General features: G+C 40.2%; 1 long non-coding RNA gene across 1 annotated transcript in view; it reads right to left on the bottom strand.

Moving 5' to 3' along the window:
• LOC110400190 overlaps positions 1-26,186 on the bottom strand; it is a 39,010-nt gene extending 12,824 nt beyond the window's left edge. Inside the window, exon 1 of the long non-coding RNA XR_002439693.1 lies at positions 25,969-26,186. This is a non-coding gene — a long non-coding RNA (uncharacterized LOC110400190). The remainder of the gene's footprint in view (positions 1-25,968) is intronic.

The raw sequence follows: 27,100 nt of genomic DNA, 5'->3' as shown, positions 1-27,100 counted from the left end.
GTCAAGTGCTGTTATTTAACACTTGACTTTACTTATTTTGAACTCTTGTGGCCCTGTTGTGTACACAGCTAAATGCACAGTGCTGTGTGTTTCAAGTAAATCGGCTGTAAGCAATTTTATATTTTAATGAAAATAATTACGGTTTGAATAATATGAAGTGTATCTGAAGTATAACCCCTGATGCTACTTCCTTAGAATTAGCTGTGATATAAATTATCATGATTTATTATGGTTACTCTGTGCTTTACGTGTTTGTAGGGGATCCTGGCAAGCAATGATGATTCTTAACTAACAAAGAATTGCATTTCAAAAGCAATTTCTTCTTGGATCTCATCTCTAATTCTTCCACAAAAGTGATATGATTTAACTATGCTGCAGTATGTGATACTGCAAAGATGGCATTATTGTGCTGTCATTTTGACAGCTTACTTTAATTTACACCATTTAATGGATGAATACATTTATTTTTTCTTAAATCTGGTGTTACTCTTTCTTAATATACCATATGCCATCGATCCCACATGCACTTCTTTGCATAAGCACACTAAATTATATAGTGGTATAAAGCAACGTATGTGTCATATACATCATATCTGTTGAGTGACACATCAGAAGCTGAGGCCCTGTTTGCTCTTCAAGGGTACCACGGATCCTACGACATTTCCGAGCCCCGAGCTATGTTATACAATACACTGTGTACTGATTGGCATCTGTCCACCTCAGAGATAGGCACATTTCAGATACGCTGTATGAAAATAAATGCATGCAAGTCATTTGCCTTGGTAGTAGCAGCACTAGAGAAAGTTTAAAGATTATAATAATTACACTACTGCAAAAGCTAGTATCTGTAGCAGCTGGTTTCAATTGTGACCAGTATTTTAAACTGTTTTGTCAAACAAAATCTTTTCCAGTTCCCTAAAATGTTTTGCCAGCTAATGGCAAGTACCTAGCCATCAACAGGAGCAGAGGTTGGACAATTGTTCCCTTTGTCTTCTTTTGGGGAGGACAGCTGGATCATTGTCTCTGAAGTCTTCAGCAAATATGCTGTCAGATATTCTCTATACTGTGAAAATGTCATGGTTAGTGGAGGAAGAAGGCTCATTTAAGAAAAAAATGACAATAAGGTAGCTGAGTGGAAAGCTGATGATACTCTAACAAACTACTTTTATTTGGGAGACTTCTGTCTACTTTCCAAGGACAGTTAAGAGTTAAATAATTTAAAACTATAACAAAAACGAAATTAAAAAAAAAAGATAGCCTAAGCATTCCATTCCATTTTCCTGTTACAAATATTATTTTTGGACAGAAATGCTGCAAAAAAAACGCAGTAATAGCTAAAGATTTTTAAGCGGGAGGTATCCAAGGATGAAAGGGATTTTGTTGACAAGAACTGAAGAAATACAGCATACCTTTATACTTACTTAGCTCTTTGATGTTGTACATGATACCTAGTACGGCATTACAACCAACTGTACATGTCATAAAAATACGGAGATTCCATGTGGAGTAAACCTGCAGTGAATTAATACCTCTGTCAAGGTGTATCCTGCTATGTATGCCGTGTATTAAGCCATCCTTACTTCAAATTCCATTTAACACATTCTTGACACTTCACATGACCAAGAACACGCAAACATTCCAGCAAAACCAAGACAGTTTATTTTAAATTACGTCAGACTAAGCCAATATGCTTGGAATAGGAGAACATGAGATATTAAAAAAAAAAAAGTGCTTAATCATAAGAGTACATTTTTGCTGAAAAAATAAATAATCCACTCATTTTTTTTTAAGTGAAAAGAGTAGCTAGGATTTTGCCTGTCATGTTTTAGAAGTTTTGCATGACCAAAAATGAGTTGTTTGTACATAGCTAGGGAACGGATATTGTTATCAGACAGGTACTTCCAGCACCTACTGAATATTATCAAGAATCTAAATGATCTTCAGATGCCTATAAGAAAGCTACAGACCACTGAACAACGGATCAAGCTGAGACAAACATGATTTTTTCTTTTTTCACCCATTACTGTGAGTGGGCTCATCAATCAGAAGAAATAGCAAACCTAAGAAAGAAAGGAAGAAAAAAGAAGGAAAGAAAAGCCAATAAATACTTATGTGTTAGAGAAAACTATTTATAAGAGATTTATTCTTTTTTCTTTCTTTTTTTTTTCCTCTAGAAGAGATTTAGGATTTTCACTGGGCTTTGCTGCAGGAGTAGAGAAGTTGCATTTGTTACATCTCTGGCAGAAACTTTACAGTGTGGAGGGGGCATTGAGTTCTTTCCCCCTTCGGTGTGAAAGAACAAATTGATGAAGTTTACAATTTGGACACACGAGTCTGTGAGAACCCTCTACAGAGTCAAGTAATGAATAATCTTACCCGTTGCCTGCAGAAAGGACCCTCCTTACAGGGATGGAAAGGACACTTGCCTATCTCTGGGGTAGGTCTCCTCCTGCCCTACTTTTCTTATAGAAGAATACAAAAACAGAACAGAGAGAAAGTTTAGAGAAAACTGATTAGTCCTAAAGCAAAAATCAGTGTTTCCCAAAACAGCCTTTATAAGATATATTTCTGGGTACTTCTACACACCTCTCTCGTCTGTTTTCTGGGTGGGAATGGAGCTCTGGAAAAATTCAGCTGGCTTAGAAATCCTGATGGAAAGAAGAGGGCTCTTGGACGCTGAGAAAAGCACTGAAGCAGACTGGTACTGTATCATATTTGTTTCTGATGGATTTAGTTGGTCAGCCCACTTCCTCTTTCCATACGATACGTGCACGCTGATCTAAAAACACACACATATGGACACCAGCATATAGGCAGCAAATGCCAGATCAGATACAGTAAAAGTAGATTTAAGAGGTTATAAATGTTATTTCGTAATAGTATGTATTCAATATTGCCACTAATGCAAGAGTCTGCGGACATAATCTGAAACCTTTTCTCCTCTCTTTACACGACCATAATATAATGAAGGAAAATCATTTCAGCTCAACATAGTAATGACTTTGCTGCATTGTCATTAGAAAGTGATTAAAAAGACAAAACAACTTGCTCTTGGAGAGCCACTACCATAGTGAAAATTAGTCAGAAAGGTTCAATCCTGCTATTGGGTCACAAATAGGGATAACATTTTCAGTGGGGAGGAGGAAGTGGGAGCGAGGGGACCACAACGTGGTTGGTACAACACATGCTATCTGTCACATCAAAGGAGAGACTGAGGTCTTGTGAAATGTGCTATACCACCTTCAAAGCCACGTCCACCCCCTCTGCATGGTTTCAAACACAATTCTGGCATTGTATGTTTTCAAGGAGCCTGCCACAGAAGCATTTTTGTTCAAAGAGATGGTGAGATTTGCTTCATCAGATAAGTGCTAAAACCCTATCTAATGTGGTACACGAGGAAAAAGACACAGCCTTAAAAACACGCCAAATTTTGTGTTTATGCCACCCACATACACAGTCATTCCTTCACCATCCTGAAAGACAGAAATGCATGCATCTTCCGCATGCTGCAGACCAACCTTACCACTTGCATGGCTGCTGGAAGCCTGTGGAGGAAAGACATCGTCAAAGGCACACAGCCAGATTTCCCAAGGACCTCCATTCCCTTTTGGGCACAAAGCTGGGTGTGCAACACACCGAGTGCCTTCGGGTGTTCAGCTCAGTGAAAAACCTGGCCACAAGATTGAAAATCAAAGGCATCGTACTGAAAATCTGGCACTTGCTGAGACACTGGACTACTTATGGTCAAAATACGGCTGTAACCACTAAAATATACAGTTGCTGCTCATAATCAGCAGTACTTGCTCACACAGATAGTTTCATTGACTTCAGTCACAGGAAATACTAACTTATCTGGCACTGGAAAGTACTCCTAAGACCTAGAAGACAATAGCATAAATATTATTAAGACAGAGCTATCTTTGTCCAGCAATTAATCATGTATCACCCTAGCCTCAACAGACACAAACCAGAATCAGTGTTACTTCTATAAATGTTTCTGCATCACCTCACAAGTTTGGGGGAGTGAGAGATGGGTTTATTTTTATTCCTTAGAATAAAATAAAGAAGTAATGAGATGTTACAGGGAAAGATGGAGATCTGTTGGACTACAGTAAAGTATTTGCAAAGCACAAAACAGTCACAAAGCACTCAAGAAAAGATAAACATATTACAACCATTTAAGATACAGTTTTGTTCAATATCAAAAAAAAACCCCAATCATACAATCAGGATACTCAATATTTTTCAAAAAGGACTGCTCTAGGATGGTTCCTTATTAAGGGATCGGCTCTATGACATCCAGCTAACATGCACCATCAGCTGGGTGATAGATATATTTCATGTCAAGCATATGCTCTGGTATTTGCTTAAAAAGGTCTTTTTAATATAAGCTCAGGGTCTTGGGATAGACTAGGCATAGCAGAGTCTTACAATATTTTCTTAAAGTATTGCCCAGCCTTGCAAACACAGCTTAGCGTCTTGGACTCGTCTCGTAAAGTGAAAAGGGCCATGTGTCTTGTAAAGACTGGCCCCAAGGGAACTGAGGTAAAGTATTTTTGTAGCCTTAACACACATTTTCCTTGTGTTTATGGCTTCATTATTTTAGTGGGTGTGTTATTTCAGCGTGTTTTTCTGCTACTTATTTTCTATCTTTCTTACTGCTCTTTTTTTCTTTTTTTCTTTTTTTTTTTTTTTTAAATAGGGAAAATGGACTCAACAGATGATGCAGAAAGTCTTTACAGCAGAGCTACTGGTTTTCATTTCTGTTTCCTGAATCTCAAAAAGTCACACATGTAACGTGCTCTAAGAATATTTCTGTACCATTATAATATTAGAGTTACTGTTAATGTCTGGTCACTGGAAGAGTTCCCCTTCAAACCAGAGGTGAATATTTTTAGGCATATATCTCTGATAAATAGATAAGAGTTAAGACAAAGTGAATTAAAGTAATACAACAACAACAACAACAAAAAACAGAAAAAAATGTTTCTGATTAGCAGGACAACCCGGGATTAGGATGTGGTTACTTTGTAATTGCAAAATCTGATCTTCGGCAATCTCTGGCAGGGGGAAAGGGGAAAAAAAAAAAAAACAAACTAAAAAACAGTGACACCACTGAAAACTACTACTTAGCTCTTTTAAGGTAAACTCTTCTAAAGTATTGATCTCCACAGCCACAGAGATGGACCCTGCCACTGAAATCAGCAGGGCATATGTAATTTAGCACTTCTCTTTTTGCTCCAATCAGAGGTATGTGAATTGATACTGTTCAACAGAAATGCACAAAGACAGTAGCTACTGATCAGGCATGGCTAAACTAATGTATTTCCCATTCTGATGACCATCCAAATTTCCAGTTTATTAATTATCACATTTACTTTCCCTAATATCAACTCGCTTGCCAGATCTGCTTTACTGGTCGCTTGTTTGCCTAATTAGAAGTAATCTGCATATTAACTGAGCCTGTACATTCCCTGTGTTTAGGGACTCCAGTGATCACCAAGTTGTTGGTCAAAGTTTTGATAAGAAGTAATGCCTAAGTAAATTCTACAAGCCACAACCCTAAGGCAAAATAAGTTCACAGTAGGGATGACTGGGTAAAATAATAGGAAGTCTGAAGCTTTTCTCAGACCTCAACCAAAACCTTGAGCCAAATCTTTAACAAGACATGAGGTTCTTTTTTTTTTTTTTTTTTTTTTTTGTCATAGCCTTTTGTTCTGTGCCAGAAAAAGAAAAAAAAAAAGAAAAACCAAAATATCAAGACAAAAGGCTATTCTTGGATTTGTGACATGAGAAAATCCAGGAAGGAAAGGAGACCTCATGAGAAAGCCTGTTTTCACAACATTATTACATAGCATTCAAAGTGTGTGCATACGTAGGGACAGAAAATGGTGTACCGAACTAACAAAATGTCCCATAACATGATGAGTTACTTAGCTTACCAAGTCAAAATAGCTGGTATGTTGCATTAAAACCTGGCAGAATCCTTATGTTCCTCTCCCACGACGTGCAGGCTACATCTTCAGCAAGTCACTGCCTTGCACAGCAGGAAGAGCCCATTAATTTCAAGGCGTCCAGTCTCAAGACAGCACCACAAAGCTCTTCCCTTTAAACTATCTCAATAGATCTCTTAGATTTTATCAACATATTTGGAAAGTACGATGGATAGGCATGGACATGGTATAGCCACTGTTGATTTGGATAGCTAAAATAAAAGACAGAATCATGCTCAACGCTAGCAGGTTGCTGTAGTTAACAGTTTACTGTTTCAAACAAAACAAGAGATGTAACAAAAATAAATACGTAGAAAAGTTTTGACACACAACAGTTTGGTAGGAAACAAAACATGTGATTGACACAGCCATCAATGAATACCATTTTACCAGAGTATTGTAAGGAGCAACAGAAACCCCTTCTTCCCCCACTCACAAATACATGCAACACAGTTGAGTTCGCCATGCACATGATGGTACTCAGCATGGACTTCAAAAGCACATGATGGCAATTAATTAAGAATCAGAAGTAAATAATTCCTCTTTTGATTAATTTCTCCTTTCATTTCTGGTAGTTGTTTCTTTTGTTTGTTTTTGTGATTATTTTGGTGTCTCAGAGAACACTTGAGATTAAAATTCACCTCTTATCCACAAGAGTCTATATTGCACATCATCTACGTCACATATTTCTGTTGAAATACCTCAGCCTTCACCAGATAACCTAATTCTGCTTCTACACCTATTTGAATAGACAGTCCTTGCTGAATGAATGCTAATAAGTGGAAAACTAGGGAGGACAGACAAAAAGATATTGCTCACTGACAAAATTGAAACTGCAACCAGAAGCAGCTCCCTACAAATACTTTATGCTCACAAACCCTTCATCCTACAAAGACCACTCTTACAAGTTCACACGGCGTTTGGGCAGGAGAGCAGTGCATGGGCTATACATGAGTTTTCTACAGGTGATCAGGATCCACCCACTGAGAAAACCAGACTTTGCCATCCCTTCCCCTACTGAGATCTTCTGAGCTTATTTTCATCCTTCATGTGGCTGATCCAATCTGCCCACGTAGGACAGTAGCCACATAAAAGTGGATCTAAGCATCCTCTTCACACACTCTTCCAATAATTTTCCTAGAAAACTGCCCATGCAGCCTAACAAGGGCTAAAACATCAATTTTCAGCTGGGATATAACATTGCTTGATATGTTTCATCAAGAATGCTGTTTTCCCTTCAGTTTGAAAGACTTCTCTTTCAAAACAGAATAAAAAACTAAGATCACTGCTAATGTGTAAACTATGCTTAAGTAAAGCAAAATAGGAGAGAAGAAAAAGCTTTTATGGCTAGCACAATAGAAAATTAAACATCAAACTTCAAACAAATTGGACCATTCATTTTTGCAGCAGCAAAGGAGTTTATTATTTCACTATTTCATCTCACCTTGTGTCATTAAAATATAGGACATAAGTAGTAAAACACAAAGTAAATATGCACATATCTTTACACCATGTAGTGTAGCTATAAATCTTACTCTTTGATAACAGCTGTACTATAGCAATCATTTGAGTAGTGCAGCTGCCACAACAATATCAAATTTTATAGTTAAAAAGCAGTCAAAACTTTAATGGTACAGTGGAGGTAGATATACATTGTGCTATAAATAAACATTATCTAATGAAGAAATGAAACATGTTTATTTTTCCTTGACATATCGTTCAATATCATATATCTTTGCTCCTGCAAGCTGCTATAATAGCAGCCATTATACTTCAGCATGTATAACAACAAAGTCTGTAGTTGTACTAATTATGTTGGATTTAAATGAGCAATGGAAGAACTTCAGACAAAGTGGCCTTGCAAGCAAGACCTTCATTTCATTAAAGCTGTATCTTAAAATGTTATCAGAGTTAACATGTGCTGGCAGAGGTTCTGAAGTGGTCGGGAATGCAGTGAGAAACGAGTGGGTTTTCCCCTTAGATGATGACTTCTGCTTTGTTTGTCTGACATGGTGTAATCGATCCGGTGAGCACGAGACCATGAGAACTGACGTACTACTGAAGACAAGCAGTCACTGACATATTATCTAAAGCCATAAAAAAAACCCTTGAGAGGATAGAGAGTCCAGTGAAGGCAAGCTTATGTCCTTTCTGAGAAAATACATGTCTCAAACACAGTCTCCAAGAATTGTCTTGGCCTCTGAGAGCACTAGGGTGTTCAGCTGAGCCTAGGCACCGAGATGTGATAGTTGTGCTTCTGTAGATGTGCACTGCCCTACTGACTCCAGTGAATGAGAGCATGGAAGTACGGAAAGGATCTTCAGCAAACATGCTAAGTACATCTAATTTTGAAAAGTCCACAGATTGTGGCCGTAAAAAGGACCACAATACATCATCTCATATTCTAGTGTGCTTTTCTGTGAAAATTTCCACTGGCAACCAAAATGAACTTCTGAGATATCTCCCATTTCCTTCTGACCACATCATGAGCCACTGCAAAGAGCTGTCTGGAAACCATGCAGTGGGCACTAAAACATAGGAGCACACCAGGAGCTCACCCAGCACAGTCTCACCAGTAACAGCCAGCCAGCCCGTGGGACCATGCCAATCACAGTCCAAGACTAACCCCAAAGCAGACACAGCAGATACGAGTTCCTCAGCAGCAGCTGATCCGCAGGTCCATCTCTGTCATGCTGTTTATACATAGACACAACCTCAGACCAGAATGTAAGAGAGCAAACACCACCATGATAGATAGTATGCCAAAAGAACAGAAGGAGAGAAACAAATATCCCAGGTTCCTGCAACGCCAGGGAGTTTGGTGAGCAAAATTCATCAGAGCTGTTCTCTCAATAATCACCCTTGAGAAGCTGGCCTTGCACTCTTTACATCACAGAAGTGATGCTCAAAGTACCTCTGTCAGGGGGGAGATTATCACCCTGCCTGGAGCTCATCTCCCTGCATGGTGAGGGCACTCTGCAGGTGACACCTCGGTGCGAGTGCAGCAACCTAGGGGAGCTGATCCACTGGTGATTAAACTCCTGACAAAAACAGCTTACTGCTCACCTGCTCTGATGGTGGGCTCACTGGTGTGCGCCCACCATCAGAGAACCTCAGGGTGCTTTCACTTGCCATCAGCAGTGCATTTATCTGAAAAACCCCATGAGATGCTGTAAAATAAACCCAACAGCTGCTAGCAGAAGATGACAAATCCTAGATACCTTTTTGTCACATTGCAACCTATACAATTTACTCCATGTTTACAAACAAACTGCTACAGAAAAATATTAAGTCCTGGCATTTAGAGAAGCTCTAGAAATTACTCACTCCCCTGGAATTCTGCATGACAAATTAAGACTATGCTTCAACTCCTAATAAATGTAGCTAGAGCAGAGTTTCATAAACATTCTTCAGATTTCTTCTGTAACAGCTTTATTTTGGCTTCCCACTTTTCCTGCTTAAACAAATGGAAAGGTTGGCTGATATTGTCAAAATACAGCACTTCTTGTGAACTAGGAGTCATTTATTAATGTAATTTATTGAGCCTGCATTGTAAAACATAAAATCATATTTCTGCAGGGGGAAAAAAAAAAACACGTTATTACCCTAAGCTAAGATTATTTTCTTTTAGAAGACAAATTATTGCAACTGTGGATCCTGTAAGTAAGACAGCATGCTTCCAGAACTGGCCTTTCAGGGGCCAGCAGGGTAAATCTTAATGAACCGTGCAATGTTGGGTAAGAGCAGAACAGATGTTTGCACAATCATCAGGTAGACCTTTGTTTATACTAATACACCATGGTAGATAATATCTAATACCTTTCTCATGGCTTAAAATAACCTTCCCACTAAAAATACAAACAGGCTTTTTCCCAGTTGTGAACATGCTTAAAATCTAATTAATACACAGCCCATTGCAAACCCAAACTGCTCACAAAGGGTCGGAGCTGTCATACAGCATCACCTCTTTCCTGACATGGTCTTAACACAGTCTTAATCTCCTCCTTTGTCGTTATATTGCAGTTTTTGCTCTAAAGGTTTCTGCACTAAAAAGTGGGAAGGTGAAGCCATAGTTCAATTCAATTTATTTTTATATTGCCTCTCACACAAAGTCTTTCAAAACGCTTTATAGCGAGAGATAAAATAATCATATAACACTTGCCAGAATTGAGCATGGTGACTTTCATACACTCGGGCAGGGTATAGCTACGTAGTAGGAATGGACTGGAGGAAAAAAAAAGGCAAGCAGCAACAGAGAGCAATAAATACGTATTTGTTCCATGCTGTATGGCAATGAGGGAGGGGAAGGTACGTGCTATGGTGCACCCATGGCAGAGGAGCAAGGAAGATGCCATCATCCAATATGTGCTGGTCATGGAAACCTGAGGCAATTCTGCTTTCACCCATTACTAAAACACAATTTCCATTCAGACATCTAGATGAAAACTACAACCCATTTTGAAAAATGCAAGGAAAAATCATCACCACACTTTCACTAGTGCAAGAGTCCGTAAGGATAATGCTGGATCATTATCATCATGCCGTGCAAAGCAAGGAGCAACCTCTGCACAGGGACAGGCACAGCAGCTGTGGGGGCTTCATTCACTGGGTCCAGAAAACTGGGACTCAAACTCTCAGTTTTCTGGGTCAAGGTTTTCTAACCTGGCGTTCCCAACATAACGCTTCCCATCCAAACCAAACCTGAAGGTCAGAGCACTCACCCAGTTTATTCCAGTGTGACCTCAAGTGGAACACGAGAAAGATGCTCCTAAAAGTGCCTTGATCATTAAACAAAGCATCTGATAAATTCTGTGATTTATTCCTAAATTGTTGCTCCAAGTGGACATGGAAGTTTACTACATCTCTGAGGCCCATCGTTCCAGAAGCCGCCACATAAAGTAGCCCGGTAAAAGAGCATTTCAGAAAATATTTGGACAACAGCTAATATTTCTTCCTACCTATCTTCACACTCGTGCCTCCCAACACAAGCCGCATCTTTATAATGCACAGTAAGAAAACACAATATATAGTAACTCATTTTCTGACCTTTTAATATTTCTGTCATTGATTGTCAGAAGTGAGGACTGCTCTCTATCCTAAGGTGATGGATTATTTAATTAACTATTGACCTTTTCAGTATCAGATGTTGACAGTGAATGCACTCCTATGTAAGCTGCCTCCTCTGGATGCTGTTCAGCAATATGTCGTACGTTCATTTGTCTTACGGTTTGTTTTTAAGCATAACATTTCTATTACGTTCACTCAAAAACAAGTCAAAGCCTCATATATAGTGAGGAATACTTTTATGATCAATCGCTTTGAATTTTCTTTTGAACGCTGGTTGTTCTTATGGCGGAATTTATATGAATATTAACAGATTTAAGTCTTTTACAGATAAAATCGTTGCTACTGCTTACCTATTACTAAGGTCTCTGGCACGATTTCAGGACAATTTCTTCTGCACAGGAAGGAAAATTGCTCATCATCTGTGCACATGGGTCAAGAGACATCCTCGCTCGGATTTTGCATCCCAGACTAAAAACTGCAGGAATCATTTGATATTTCTGCTTGCCTTTGGGTCCAGCACCGACTCCTGCCAGGAACATGACATTTATGCCAAGCACCTTGAAAAACAAGCGTTTCACTGCTTCGCTGCATGACTGGCTTTCTTACACGTATGCAAACAGAGACTCAAGACTTTTTCACCTCCAAAAAATAAAGGATCCAGACCTTTTTTCTGGAGCCCCAGCATCCCAGGGCTGTGCTCTCAGCAATCGCACATTCACCCACGCTGTTTTCACAAGCAAACAAGGTATTCTGCTCTGTGTGCTTGTTGTTGCAGTATGGGTATTCCACTGCCACGCTGGGGCCAAGCGTGCTGATAAAGCTCACATCTTCCTGGGAGAAGCTCACATCTTCCTGGGAGAAGCTGTCCAGTATTTCTCCAGAAGAAAAGTTTGTGGCCTGGCACACCTTCACAACGAGGATCTGCTCCATTCATCTGTTTGCTTAGAAAACACGCTTGTTTTTTTTTTGCCGAACACTGTACCTGATATGTCTTACTGTTTATTTTGCATGTGCGTGCATGCTAAACAGTCATTAATACACTTCAATAAGTTCCTCTTCCCTAATTATTTTGGTAACTGTACAAGCGCACAATCACTTCACGAAACTATAGTTCGTATAGCATCCCAGCCCCAGCAGAGAACAAAGATTCGTGCATCTCCAGAAGGGCTGTTTACAACAAACCGTCATGCTCCCCTCGTTTTTTTTCCCCCTGCAAAATTAGCAGCAGCCCACACAGCAGTAAAGACTCCTACCCCTGACGGATTCGGTAAGTGGCTGCAACCAGAAGCTTTCCTCTCGCAGCAATCCTCTTCCCCCCATCGCCTAGCAGAGACCCTCCATATGTCATCGACAGACCAGATAGAGAAGTCCTAAGCCTGTTTTTTGGGGGGATGTTAATACAAAATGATGATAGATAACTACTAAGCGAAGCAGCAGACAGACCCGGCGCCTTTGACAGCAGCTGCTCTTCCTTTGTCAGTGTCAATCGGCGCTGGCATCGCGGGGAACAAGCAAAAGTGACAAGAGAAGAGCGCACCAATTATGGATGAAGGGATACAATCTACTCCCACTGCTTGATGTGATTTATTCGACGGTCCTTCTGCATTTATAGAGCAGCAGATTGCGGCTGCTTATGAAGTGACAAATAGTGCTCAATGACATTGACTGACTGGTCCGATCAATTTAGCTTGGCTGAGAAGTAGCCACGAATCGCTGCCCCAGCTGAATGACGTACGTACCGTCCCGGCTCCACTCAGCCAATGCAAAAATCTCCAATGCTGTTTGGGAAACTGATAAAAAAAAAAATGACTCCCTTCAAACAAATAGCACCGCAGTCCGGTACCAGAAGTGAAAAATTGCAACCTTTCCCATAGCTTTGCTTTGAAATGCATCTCACTTAAAGAATGTTTTGTCTTTGAGACAGTGTCAGCGGAACATTTTTATTCTAAGTTCCTGAATATTTGATATATCTTGCTGGAGAAGCAATGTATCTGACAGAAGGGAAAAACGTGGAGGTTTTCTTGCAGGAACCAACAAAGCAACTCTTCACGTTTTCTAGCAAAGTTGCCAACTGCCCTGATTTTAGTGAGCCTTGAGTCATTAGAGTCATTTCTAAAGTCAGAGCTCCCGGAATCTGGTGATGATGTAATTCAGCTTTGCCTTAAAATAAAGAAAAATGGAAAAAAAAAAAAAAAGAAAAGAAAAAGAAAAGGAAATTCCCAGCCTTGTGGTCAGAGAACAACTTGAAAATGTGATTTCAGTGAACCCAGTAGGATCAAAAGCCAAAGGAAACTAAGCCAACTTATTAATGCAGAGGGGGTTGGAGCTATTTTGTGGGTTCCTAACCTAAAAGTAACCTTAGGACTACAGGAGCCTGACAGAACTTTTTAACACCTGGGGCTGACAGCACAGAAATTTCTGGCTCATTCCAGCAGAGCCGCTGAGCTAATAAACCAATATTAAGAAGTCAGACTTCAGGAACTGGTAGGCATTCTGGCAGGAGGAGTTTCTACACGTGCAAAGGTGGCAGAGGCAGGCTATGGGGTGCCATCTAATTCTCACTGCTTTTAGTGAGCCTCGCACGGCCCTTCTCACAACGCTGGAGTTACTTGATAAGGTGTGAGCCGGCAAGAGCAGAGGCTGCAGATTGCGGCCGTTGGGCAAACAAAGAATTAAAACCCATTGAGAAAGTGTTAGCAAGTTTTATCTAGCACTAGATTATTTTTATAAAGTCATAATTTCATGCCGCACCTTATAAATAATACTTAAGATATTACTTAAACGAAGCAGCGCAGGAGTTGCCTGGGCAAGGTAATTCCATGAATAAATATAGACAAACTTGTGATCGGGTCTACACATACGTATCAATATATATGGACTTACATGCGTATAAATCAATGTCTGCACGTGGGGGGGTGCGCGTGTGCGGTTCAATATATATTACAATATTAAACTGTTATCCATGCACAAGTATATTTATGTATATATTTCAATTTATTAGAGCTAGGCAGTCCTTTACAGACTTAATAAAGAGCACCAGCGTTATAAGCCAAGAACCATTTTTCCCTTTCCCTGTATTATTCAAATTTATTAAACAATATTTCACATTTGTTTGACACAATGTCAAACTCGGGACTCCTAAAGAACTGCTGCAGCTTTGGAACTGTTATGCTTTCTTGGACTTTAATCATTTTTGGCAAGGCTCCATTTCCTGTCAGAAAGTGAAACAGCTTAGGAATGTCATTTTCACGAAAGAAAACAGAGAGAATCCGAGAGGAAGTTCTCCTCCACTCCAGAGCCCCTAAGATACTCAAACACACTCGCAGGAGGGCTGGAATACATCAAACATTAGCAGAGGGAAAAGGACACACTTTTCCCACATTAAAATACATGGATAAAGTTGAACTTTTGCTAAAAATAGTTCCCATGACTAATCCTATTAAGTTTTTAAAAAATTGGGCCGTATCTCCCTTGAAGTCAAATTATTTTTTAACTTCAGAATGACATTAGAAAAAGACTCTAAAGTGCCTTTGCTTAACTCCAAGTCCCTGGAAGATATTTTTCTATTTTTTTTTTTTTAAAGTGAGATATGAAAAATGAGGACAGGAGCACGGATCGCAATCCTAACAGGGCAATTTACCTATTGAGGAGGTGGGAAGTATCAGGCTCTCCCAGATCATCGCCCGTGATTTACTTTTTCAGAGACAGGGTCCCTATGGAGACAGGGTGTTAAGGGAGCAGATTAAAACCAGCCCTTGGCTCTGCCCGCTCGCTGCATGCTGAAGCTGAACACAGCCCTGCAGAGAGAACCCCAAAAAGTTCCTGGGCACAAATCACCTATTTGCTTCATTCAGAGGTTATTTATGTAAAAAACACCTTGACTGCTTGTTGGTGGGGAAACGAGTTTGGTCATACTGTTCACGGTAAGTAACACTTTCTGACATCCAGCAGATCCACGTACAATTTATGAATCCTATCTGAGGCTCATCTGGGTGGTTTTCTATCAGCCACTCCAGTTTGTGCTTATGTATCAGACAGGCATCCCAAGCTACAGCAACACCAATTGTTTTAGAGGGAGAGTAGAAGGAAGCTGGCTGAAAAGGAGGGCAATACTCAATTCCTGAAAGAAAAGCCATTTGCTGCAGGAATCCAAGAGAGAAGGGGTGTTTACCTCCTTCAAGGAATTTGACCTACATCCAAACAGCGCTCACACACAACCACGACAGGCAGGTAGGTGTATCTTATTCTGTTGCATTTTCCCTTGAATTTGGCTAAACACTGAGTGGCAGGATTTTAGGAGGCTTCCAAATATCTTACCCCTGCTTGCTTTGTTTGAAGCAAGAGCGGGTGTCACAAAGCCCAGCAGACATCTGATGCCCATGGGACTGGTGCTCGTGGCAGTGGGTAGAAGAACACACAGTGGGAGCACCAAGGTCTACGGGATCCATATATCCAGCTGGTAAACACTGAGTGGAGAGTTTAAGGAAAAAAAAAAACCCAAATCCTAAAGGTAAAGCAAAACAAAACAATACAAAATTTTGATTTTTCTATGAATGGATGAGAGCATCAGAGGAGGAGGAATGGAAGGGTCACATCAGTTGGCTGTTTCCATAAACCTGTATGGCTCATGGGTTAAGTGCATCCTCCATCTACCTGCTGCTCAGGACTGAACTTGGAGCAAGCACCAACAGCATTCAACTTGTACAGGTAGGCACACGCATGTGCCTTCAGGAAAAGAAAAAGCAGACCTACACGGTAGAAAAACGAGCCCCTCACATGTGCTTTCTCTCTGCCTCTCCCACAGTGCGGGCTGGGGTGAGCGGGTGGTCTGAGCATGTTACACGCACACCAGGGGACTGTAAAAACTCTCAGCGTCGGGCTCGCATTGAAGTCCTGTCCATCCCCCGCCTGACAGAAGGGAGCTGGGTCAGTACCCGAGCACTTGTGAACATGTTGCCCCCCACCCTGCTCCTTCCCATCTTGTTTGCCTTTTTGCACCCTGCCGTGCTCTCACGGTTCGCTCTGATGTCCCACCCCCAGCCCAAATGTGCTCAGTAAATACCTTTGCTCTCCTCCCCACACCACTTGCAGCCATCCCAACTTTAGCTCCTACCTCAGACCCGCTTTGCTGCCAAGGAAGCAATCTCTAATGCAAAACTAGGACACGGCATTTGTTTGTTGTTAAAAGCATAACTTTGTATGGGCTTATAATAACGTCTTGTAGCAAGTTAGTCACCAAGGAACATTTCCAGTCATTTATTTTCCAGCACAGACTACTGGTTTCCATGGCTATATTCCACAGGAAAAAAAAATTCTGATTTTGTGTGTAGATGAAATACTTCAAAGTCTCAACCACTCAAGCTATCACTAACACATACAATAATATAAACTGGAATGAATTTTCAGGATGTAGTAGGCTAAATCTCAGCATTCAGAGCAGCAGGGCTGAAGTGCACTTTGACACTGGCTCTCCCCGTCCCCCACTCCCCACACAACTCCTCCTTACCTCATCTCCTCCTCACGCTTGGCTCCATCTGACAGCAATTGGCAGTCACCAGCTGACCAAGAGCCCACGAGCTCACACAGCCACGACTCAGCATACACATCTCACGTGCAACATTCACCGTGTCAATGTAGGCTGTGAACCTCTGATTTGGGCTCACTGAGCCTTCCTCCAAAAGTTCTCCGTGTCTCTCGCTCCTCAGCACCTTCTTCATGTTCTCCCCTTTCATTCTGTCTTGGCCCATGATTGAGAGGGTGAACTTTATTTCCTCTCTGTTCCATGTTGTAACAATCACATTCTCCCAAATCTCTCCGATTTCTCCTTGGTAGTTGGAAGGATCTGCATGCTTGTTCCTGGCTGTAGGGCTTAAACTCTTATAAAAGCTGTGACTACTCAATGAGGATGGTGTGTAGCATTTCACACAGTCCCTGCTATAACTGACATCAGCGTCCTTCAGCTAATGCAAAACACAGCATCTCCCTGCACATTGCTCCATCCCTTGTGTTTGCTGCCACACTTGTCTCATTGGCTCCATGCACTCCTCTCCCTGACCGCAACTAACTGAGTTGAAGTTTTTCGGGTAGCATTCAGGGATCTCTTTAACTGTCTCTTCATTCATACCTATCTTTGACTTCATGGTGCCATGCATACTTCCTTGGCCATTAAGGCAAACTCTGATACTGTTCATCTCAGAGACATCCAAAACCATATTGTTAATAAGATCACCGTGACCTCTTCTTGATATGTTACATCACATAAATCTCAGCCATTTTGCATCCCTGTTGCTATACGTGCCTATAAAACAGTCATGCACACATTACACTCTTGCCTTTGTCTTAGCCTTGTACCTCCTCAAATGTGTTGCATGCAGCCATGCACTTACCTTCTCATTTTATCAACAATGAGAACTCTCAAAGATGCTCAGAAGTTCTTGCGTACCCTGCCTCCCCAGTTGCCATTTCCACCCAGATCTTTGCACAAGTCCAACACAATCTAATGGGTAGAAGAAGGCCTGATCCCAGATTGCTTAACAATGCCTTGAGGGGCTGATTCACCAAAGTTTGATGCTCTGATGAACAGCTTGCTGCAGCTCTAATGGTAAGGCATATAAAATGCATCATACATTAAATTTAATGTTGCCTCATTAGTCTTAATTAGATTCCTGCATTACACCAGGATTATAGTTTCTTCATGTTTATGTTTGCTCCTAAAATAAAATCTACACTAGACAATAGTTCGGTGTACTTTCTAACCTTTGAATAAATATGCCCTGAATTGATGCCTATCAATATTCTTAACCTTGAAGAAACAGAAACTAGGCAATCCTACAGTTGTCTTTCTGAGAGGCAATGGAGAGTCAGTCACAAAGAATTAAATTTAAGAAAAGATACAATACACAAATGTGAATAATTACTTATCTTGTGTTTTAACGGGGTGACTCTTCCAAAGAACTGGATGACTTTGCCCTTTCTGATGAACATGCTTTGATAAGTTTCTCTCACGCTGATAATTACTGCTTCCTAGATTAGGGTTTTCATAGTTTATTTACTTTCAGCAGTAAAATTTGTTTTAAGATTAGGCCACTAATTCAACTTTGGCGTTTGGCTGGAGGTTGAAGTAGGAGCAAAGCACAGCCCATGATTAGACATAATGACCTATGCCAAGGCCATGGCACGCCAAAGGCTGATAATGAACAGAAAGAAGAAGACCTGAATCGTGCTTTTCCCTACTAACAAAAATGCCACTACCTGCTGAATTCCTAATATGAAGTATATAAAGATAGTCCTAACTGAAATAGCATTTATATTTGGAATGACTAATAATTCATATATGAGATATATTTATGGTAAAGTATTGGGATCGTGAAGATAAAAACCAAATGGATCTTTTATTTTCCACTACACTTTTTTTCTTTTTAACAGGAGAATGTCTGATCCTGCCAGAATTCTTCAAAAGTTTGTTTTCAAGACTTTTTTTTCCCAAGCTTTAATAAATTGTTGGAGTTATCCATTTTTCCTCTTGCTCTTAAATTAACAAGTAATCTCAAAACTCCCAAAAAGTTGAAAACATAACAATTTCTTCTTTAATGTCAGGCTGAAGCTTGATTGTCTCAAACACTGAAAAGATGACGGCTGGTTTATAAAATGTTGTAATTCTTAATATTTTGGCCCAGTTCTTGCCATGAAATAGTTCGGCCTCTTGAAACAATTTCTCACCCAGCACAGTCAAACATGTTTATCTTTTTCTTTCCAACTGACTTATCCAAGCATCCACAGTAGTATGGGAGCATAGAGAAGCCAATTAACATTGCCAGTTAGTGTTCCACTAATATTTTTAAGATTATTTCCTTTCATGTCCCATACCATTAAATTGATAAAATTCAATAAAATTTAATTTGAATTAACATGTGCGGCCAGTCTTTCTCGTTAATTGAAATTTGAGGAATATTATAACAAAAGACAGTGCAATTATATGTATTACATAGAGTTCTTTTGTCCTTTTTAGATTTTTTTTGTTTCCAGAAATGTTTGCAGAAAACTGAGCCTTTGATGTGTACTCACATAGAAATGCACATATTCCAGTGGTCTCACCAGGTAGACTGAAATAACATTATTTTCTCAGAGATGAAACAAGCCGACTTCGGCTTTGGAAAAAATCCATTCCTTGGCTCAGGAAATGGGGAAATACTATGAAAATTTTCAAAACCTCTATGGCTTTACAAGTAGATCAAAGTCTAAATATTTGTATCACAGACAATACCAACACAGTCATCTAAGAAAGCCAGAGATTTGACAGCATCCATCCCCACGCACATTAGAGTGCTCAAGTAGCGATTTGGTCCAAACTCCAATTTTAACTTTGCATCCATTTATTCTACAGTCACACATTTTCCTTGGGACTGATATCTTCAGAGAGGCCTATGCAATTCAAAAAGGAATACGTTTATATTTTCTAAAATCCCCTAATCCTGCCTTTCTGCAGTCTCTCCATAAATTGCTACCTTTTCTTGAGAGGATAAAAAGCTCAGTAGTTTCTTCAGGGCTTTGAGGACTTTGTAGTATTATATTCACCAGCAAGGAAAGAAGAAAAAAAACTGGATAACTCCTGTGGCAAAATGCAGCTACGGAACTGCTTAAATTCCAAGAAATGAACAAAATTCCCTTCTCAAAGCTCACAAAAACCCTACCATTCTTCATGAAGAATTCAGAAAACAATAAAATCTTTCACTAAACATGGATGAGGGACATGTTCTTGGGCAATTGATGGTCCCACGGGAAGAAGGAAGACTGCCAAGTACACCACCAACTACATGTCCTGAGCAGATGATATCATGTATAAATACAGCATGGTATTGAGCACCTGAAACAAGCTTGGAAGAGGAGGAAAAAGAGGGGAAACTGGATGATGAGCTGACAGTTACAAAAAAATAAAGTGATAGATACTGAAGAACAAATCCATCGCTTTCATACTAAAGCTAAGAAAAGCGGTCCAGGATTGGTAACACTTAGCAGAAATACTTCTTTTGCTAAAAGGCCTCAGAAAAGTCCACTTTGTCTCTAGTTTCCTGATGTATCCACCTCTCCCGACTCTTGCTAATGCAAAGAGCAAAAAATAATATATATGGTAGGCAGGCTAGGGAGAAGCTTCTTTTTGTCTTTTTATCACCTTGATGCCCTGGGATGTGAGCCCCAGGCACTCTATGCAGTGGAGTACATCTCCAGATGTTGCAATGAGGGTGGTGATCCCACCGCAAGGAGCTGCTCTGTGGAACAGAGCTGGCAGAAGATGAGAGGTATGCTGAACTCTGGGAAGAACTGGAGCAACTTCCTCCAGATCAGCAGGGAACTGAGTACAAAGCCACGGCACGCTAAAACACAGCTCCCTCCTCCAGGCTTAGCAGGTGAGGAGCAGCTGAGCACTGTTCTGTGTCACAGAACCATTTGAGTTGGAAGGAACAAGCAAGAGTCCAATCCACCCATCACTACCACTCCATACATCTGGTTTGATCACAGCCTTCTCCTTTTATTGGCTGTAGTAGGTGTGATCTATTTTTCTCTCATTGGGTTTTGTCTGAGACACAAGGATAGCTCTGGGAAATCACCCAGAAGCTGGTTAATTAAATTATTCTGCCTTTCCAAAGAGAGTTTGAATGCTTCCGGGATCAGCCGCTCTTCCTTGCGTGCACATTGGCAGGAGTGCCTCAGCCCAATTTGGTTTGAGTGACAAAAGTTAATTTTATTGATGCACAGCCTTCTGTGATGCTAGGTAGGAGGTCCGATGAAGCAAATCAAATGACTTCTCCAAAAATATCACAGTGATTGATAATGAGGCAGTGATGCAGATTTTTGACACCTTTGATCCTACCCCAAGTAAACTCTAAATTTAGACATGAGAATTAAAAAAAGAAACTAATGCCATGTTGCATTAAAAGTGATCGGTGAAAGATACACACAGCTTGACAAAGACTAGTGCTATTTAATGAAGATTATTTTAGACACAAAACAGAACTGTAAAAAGCAGGATTTTTAAAAAGGGGGAAAACCTTACCTCAAAACAAGCCTAGGCAGAGAAACGTGTTAACTTTGTTATTAAAGTTTAATTTGACTTTTAATGGAGGGGTCATACACTGCAATTTGATTTCACTACCTTATACTATTACATACATACAGATACGTGTCAACTATTAAGTTAGGTGTATCGGGGACATATCTGGAAGCATTTGGACAAGGAGAATGACTGACAGTTACAAGAAAAGCCTTTATTATATGCCTGTGTTTTGTTTCATTAATCATGTATGTTCATTAACCAATCATGGTAATTTATTATTCACTGTTTCAAGACATCTTGTGCTACAATGGTGTCATTTTCACTTTGATCACCTAAAGATCTCACAAGATGACATTTGCAACCAAAGGACTTGGCTCTTCTGTGCATGCTGCATGAACATGTAGGAAGGAATTTTGAAGTGTTAAAAAAAAATTAAAAACAATCCTACACTGCTACACAGTTTGCAAGATACAGAAATTAATTATGTAGCTCAAAGATAACAAACCCACAAATTAGGTAGAAATATTCAGGTGGAGTGATATGCACATGATTTTAATTGTGGATAAGCAACAAAAGGAAATGTTATTCATTTTGTCATGTAATATTTGATCAGTGTTTTGCCAGGTTGTATCACAGTCGATCTATGCAACAGTCTGAAAAACATACTCTTTGCAAAACAATCTAAGAATGTTCTCAAAAGTCTTGGCTTTCATCAATCTGCTATTGCATACAGTGTGAAAAACTAAATATACGTTTAACAAAAGATATTCAGGGGTACCGTTACATAATGCAGTACTTCCTTTCCCCTTAGTCTAATGGTCACTGACAGAGGCGTTGTAAACCTAAGTATTAGACAGAGGCTGGTTTTATGGAACCAAGGTTTACATCATCTTTACCGTTCGTTTCTGCCTTCTATTGCACCTTTCATAAACCTACTGATTAATATCAAACAGTGAACAACTCTGACAAGCAGGATTACTAATCCAACATAACTGTTTATAGTGTGAATGAAAAAAGTGCTCCATTTCCAGCCACTGCACTTAATAATAGATTCCTGTTGTACTTAAACGTTGAAGGGATTACATAACTGTCAAATTTCCCTTAAATGTTAAGGGTAGTAATCATATTAAAGACATACTATACAGAAGCAAAAGCAAATGTCAGTGTAGTTATTATTACCACATTTGCATGGAGTTTTAAAATATAAGGGCAGATTCCTAAACACGTCAAATTTGTGTTCGTTACGGTGGAAGAGCACACCACGAGGTACTGGTAGCTGCAAGCCCCACCAGCCAGGCTGCAGTCGTGTGCCATATCAGGGGCAGAAAAGGAGCTTCACGTGCTGTAGCATAGCCACAGGCTGTTCTTGATTACACCAGCTGAAACAGTACCACTAGGACAATTGTGCCAGAAAGGCGCAGAGGAATGCCACGCATTCCTCTTCCCTCTCTCCCTCTTCCGCTGTGCATACTTCATGCAAGAAAGCTGTTGGATTGCCTCGATACCATCCCAGGACAATTCTGAAGTAACCACTTAAGACATGCTTATGACAACTGTGGCCCTCTTAGGTATCTGAAGACAGTGATAGCCAGGAATCTGGTGCAAAAAAATCAAACATGCAGATGCTTGTATAGGCAGTCTTCTGATACTTTTCCTCTGACCTATGCTGTTGGCTTTAATGCTCCATATTAAACACCTTGGAGACAATTAATTGCTTAATAGCAAGCAACACAATGAATCATCCAACATTTCCACAGATAATTCTGATCAATTAATTAAACTGCTTATTTAAAAGAAAAAAAAAAAAGAAGAAAAAAGGAAAAGCAATGAAGACCTCCATCTCGAATTGCACTCTATATTTGATTCCTTCACTGCATTGGAGTCATTTTCGGGATTAAATCCTGAGCTCGGCATCTCCCATGCTACGGTTCTTGGCAAAGAAACAATTATTTGACTGTCTTCCAGCCCTCTTTTAAAAAGCCGGGGTTATTCACGCAGAACCACACCCCACATGCAGCAAGACAAGAGGAATGCTTGCCCATGGAAGTTATGTGCACGCAACGAACCTCTTGTTCCCGAGTTAGAAACGAGACCCCATTATTAGCATTCCTGATATTCATAGCGCTGCTCACGTTCCATGGCACCCAGCAGTGCTCAGCCAGCAGCCTCAGTTAAAAAAATGTCTAAGCATGACTTATACATGATTATAAAATCAGTTATTTTCCAGATCGCACACCTGGGGAGCTTTGCTGGAGTTAGGGATCCATTCATAGCCTTGACCAAAACATGAATGCCAGAGCTGCTGGTTGCCACTAACACCCTGCAGGAGCATCAGCCCCAGAGAAGCACCCAACTCCCTTCCTCCAGCACTCACTGTACAACATCCTTTAGAAATTGCCCACTTAAATGCTGCCACCAGTGTCAGCTTTGACTTATGATAAACACAATGGTGACAAGGCAAAGAGGAGCAATGTTATTAATTCACAGCACAGTAAGTTCTAGGGATAGTTACAACATACTCGACACCTAAAAACTAGTGTATTGTCTGGCAACCTATTTAGTGCTGGGTGGAAAGCAGTCTTCCATGGCTCGAAAATCCCTGAGATGTCGAACATTTTCCTCTACGAACCCAAAAATTTAAAGCATTTGCCAATAATATACGCGTAAGAATAGAGATGGCTCTGGACAGGGTCTAGAGAAGGTCAAATTGCATTGAAACCTCATCTCTTTTTTTAGGTTAGTTATTGCTATGGCAGTAGTGATAAATATTTTGTGAAAAATATAAATAAAGCAGGCTGGATGTTACATACTCAGATTGGGTGTCACTAGAGAATTTATTTTTATTTTTCTTTAAGTGAAATTTCTAGGAAGGATTTTGGCAACAGTGGTAGTGTGGAAAGCACCATGGGAAGCACATCGTCCCTAGCACACGATGAACTGCAGCAGGTTCCCTGTCATCATGGTTATGATCCTCTTTCCTCTCCCTGACTTCTGGCCTGGCCTCCATGTCAAGCTCTTCCTTTATGGGAATTTCAAAGGGGGGAAGTTGCCCGCGCTCTTATTTCTCAACATTCTTTGACCAACTGTCAAAACAAACTGCCTTTTTCAAATTAAGCTTTTATTTAGTGACTTTTTTTAATCTCCAGTTTGGTGCCTGTCCACAAACAGTGAGAAGGCCTCATGGCTTGGCAGAGAGTTACTGTAGATGGTTTTCTGAGCTTTAGGAAGGGTCAAAGAGAGAACCCCACACTCCTTCACTGGATTCTGAGGTCTCTCCCGTCCATTGACATCTATCATCTAATACTTGATGACAGTTCAATGGGAACGATGCGTTTCAGCTACATTTCAAACACTATCAAAGCCTCTTTCTATTGCAGCTGAACTGTTCTAATTATACACATTTCCCTTTGCTGTATTCCTCCAGGTCTTGTCTCACCAAATGATGTAACTCCTGATTACAGATCTTGTATTCAGCTTGTACAGTGAGGCTGAAATACTCCCTAACACCTTGATGACAAGTACATGGATTTGCCTGGCAAAACAATAACCACGCTAAAGCTCTTTTAACATGCTGGTTTCTTTGCTGAAAGCATCTGCCTATACTGTCAATTCATCCTGTGCCTCTTGGGTGTCTGACTTTAGCATAAGTATGCAAGTCCTATAAATGAATACATGCCGCTGGGGGTAGCACTTACAGTAGAAGAGTATCGTCTCATGAGTGATAAGGGTGACAGAAGTGCAAAGCAGAGCTGAGTGGATCTGGCACTCACATTGCGAGCAACACAGCATTCGTACTGGAAGATTTTCCCACAGAATGACATGCAATAATTTATTCTAAGCCCTTCCAACTTGTGTGTGTGGTTGTTTTTTGCTGTTTTTTTTTTCCTCCTCTGTGAAGTTGCTATCTTCTGCAGCTTTTCTCTAAATAACTACTTAAGAGAAGGTGCCACTTCTAAAATGAAGTACCTAATTTGAAAGAAAATTAACTAGCATGTCCAAGTAAATAATTGTAGCAAAAATTATTCTCACGTGGCTACATTCTACAAAAGTATGACAATGTGGAAAAAAAGGTAGATTTGTATATTAAAATTTGATGGTCTAAGGTACACATTTGCAAAAGATATGGTTTTTAATCAGTAGTTATAAATCCATAAAATAAAAATATGCTCCTGAAGTTTTAAGCAGGAAATGCCATTTACCCAACGACAACCCTGCTTATGACAACCCTGCTCTGAGCATTTCAGCTTCCTAAAGGTCAGAGCATGAAAGACTTCCAGATCCCCCAGTGCTCTGCAGCACAGGGAAGCACAAGAACTCTCATCCTGAGCCAGACTGGTTCCCTAGCACGTCTACTGTCATGTCTCCAATACCAGCCACCACCAGATGTTTCAGCAGATGCAACAACGAGTGAAATAAAGATGGCTGCAGGAAACTCCCTGTCTTCTGTAGGAGACCAAATACTTCCCAACCACATATGAACCCATACTAGCTATCTAGGCATAGGCACTATCCTGTCACCATTTTGAGCCATAAATCACAATGGGACACGTTCCTGTACTTCGGTATCCTGCCTTGCACTTTTGATGAAAAGGGCAGAAAACCAAAGATCCTGGAGTCTGAAGCCATTGTATGAAGTCTGAAAACTCCCCAGTCACATATGAACAACCATCTATCTTCCCCACATGTCCTGTCCCCCCACCCAGATCCTCTCCTGCCTAGGTTACTCCTTAGCTGCATTGTTCAACTCGTTGGTAAAAATGCCTATGAAGTGAAAACTACTACTCTTGCATTGGAATTTTTTTAAAATCTATTATATGCAATAATAGAAATTCAATTAAATGCAACAAAAAACTGTACCTTTCCCCTGGAAAGCTCTGTTCACCTTCATGCTTAAGCACATACTTCCTTGACACGTGCTTCTCTTGCCTCTCTTCTGCCTGGGCTCCAGCTGTTGGTAGTTAGCACAAAAGAGACAGGGTGGCAGACACTTATCTTCTGAGAATTCCTTCTCCTCTGTAGTGACTTGCTGTCTTCAACAACCCAGTCAGATAACTCTTGAGCACGCACCTTTTTTTATACTGCAATTCCCAACAAAAATAAGATCATTAAAACATGGGACGTACTCACAATTACAGTCAGTTCAGTAAATCTTGATTTTCCTTACAAGCAACCTCATACAAGCACAGCCTACAAAATACAAGCTTATAATGTCAACTAAAGGTCACAATTTTATTATTTTTAAACTAGCTAAGTAAGAGTCTTAAAATGTACAAATGGAAAAAAGAGTAATGATATTCCAGTTTTATGTAGCAAGTTTCAAATATGGAAATACTTTAGGAACTAAGAAATCCACGCTGTGAATGACCAGCCATCACGTTGCTGTGCAGCAGTAGGGAGGGAGACCTATGTAACTTTTAAGAAAAGTAAAATGCTATCTATGGTAGCTACGCTTGGAATTGAAAGCCTTGCTTTTAAGAGTCTACCAGCATTTAATGCTGTTCACAGCTTCTCCAGGTGGTAGTCCACATGGCAAACCACATGGTAATACACATGGCAACCATGTCCACGGCAGGAGGGTTGCCAGTGGATTATCTTTATGGTCTTTTCCAAACTAAGCCACTCTAGGATTCTACGTTTCACAATCATAGTACCTTAACATTCAGGAAAAATAAAGATCAAAACAAAGAAAACAACAACTAAAGTAGAGGAAACACACACAAAAAATTGGTTTTGGAATCAGTGTCTGAGATCATGAATTGGTATGTTCCATCAGATAGCTACGATGCTCCCAGGAGACAAGCTGCAGGAGCACATGAATCATTGCTCTAAGCATATGCAGGTCTTTGCTAGACTGAGTCTTAATAGATTTCTGTAACACATGTATGATTTAAAAATATGCTTGCATTTAAAAGTTCAGTTTTGTAAGCACATCAAAGCTTTGGAAATGTAGATATATGTCTTCTAATAGTGCATATTAATAATATTGATA

The sequence above is a fragment of the Numida meleagris genome, chromosome 5 (assembly GCF_002078875.1).
Source record: "Numida meleagris isolate 19003 breed g44 Domestic line chromosome 5, NumMel1.0, whole genome shotgun sequence".
Taxonomy (NCBI): domain Eukaryota; kingdom Metazoa; phylum Chordata; class Aves; order Galliformes; family Numididae; genus Numida; species Numida meleagris.
The sequence above is the reverse complement of the archived record's forward strand: the minus strand, read 5'-3'. Positions and strand labels throughout refer to the sequence as shown.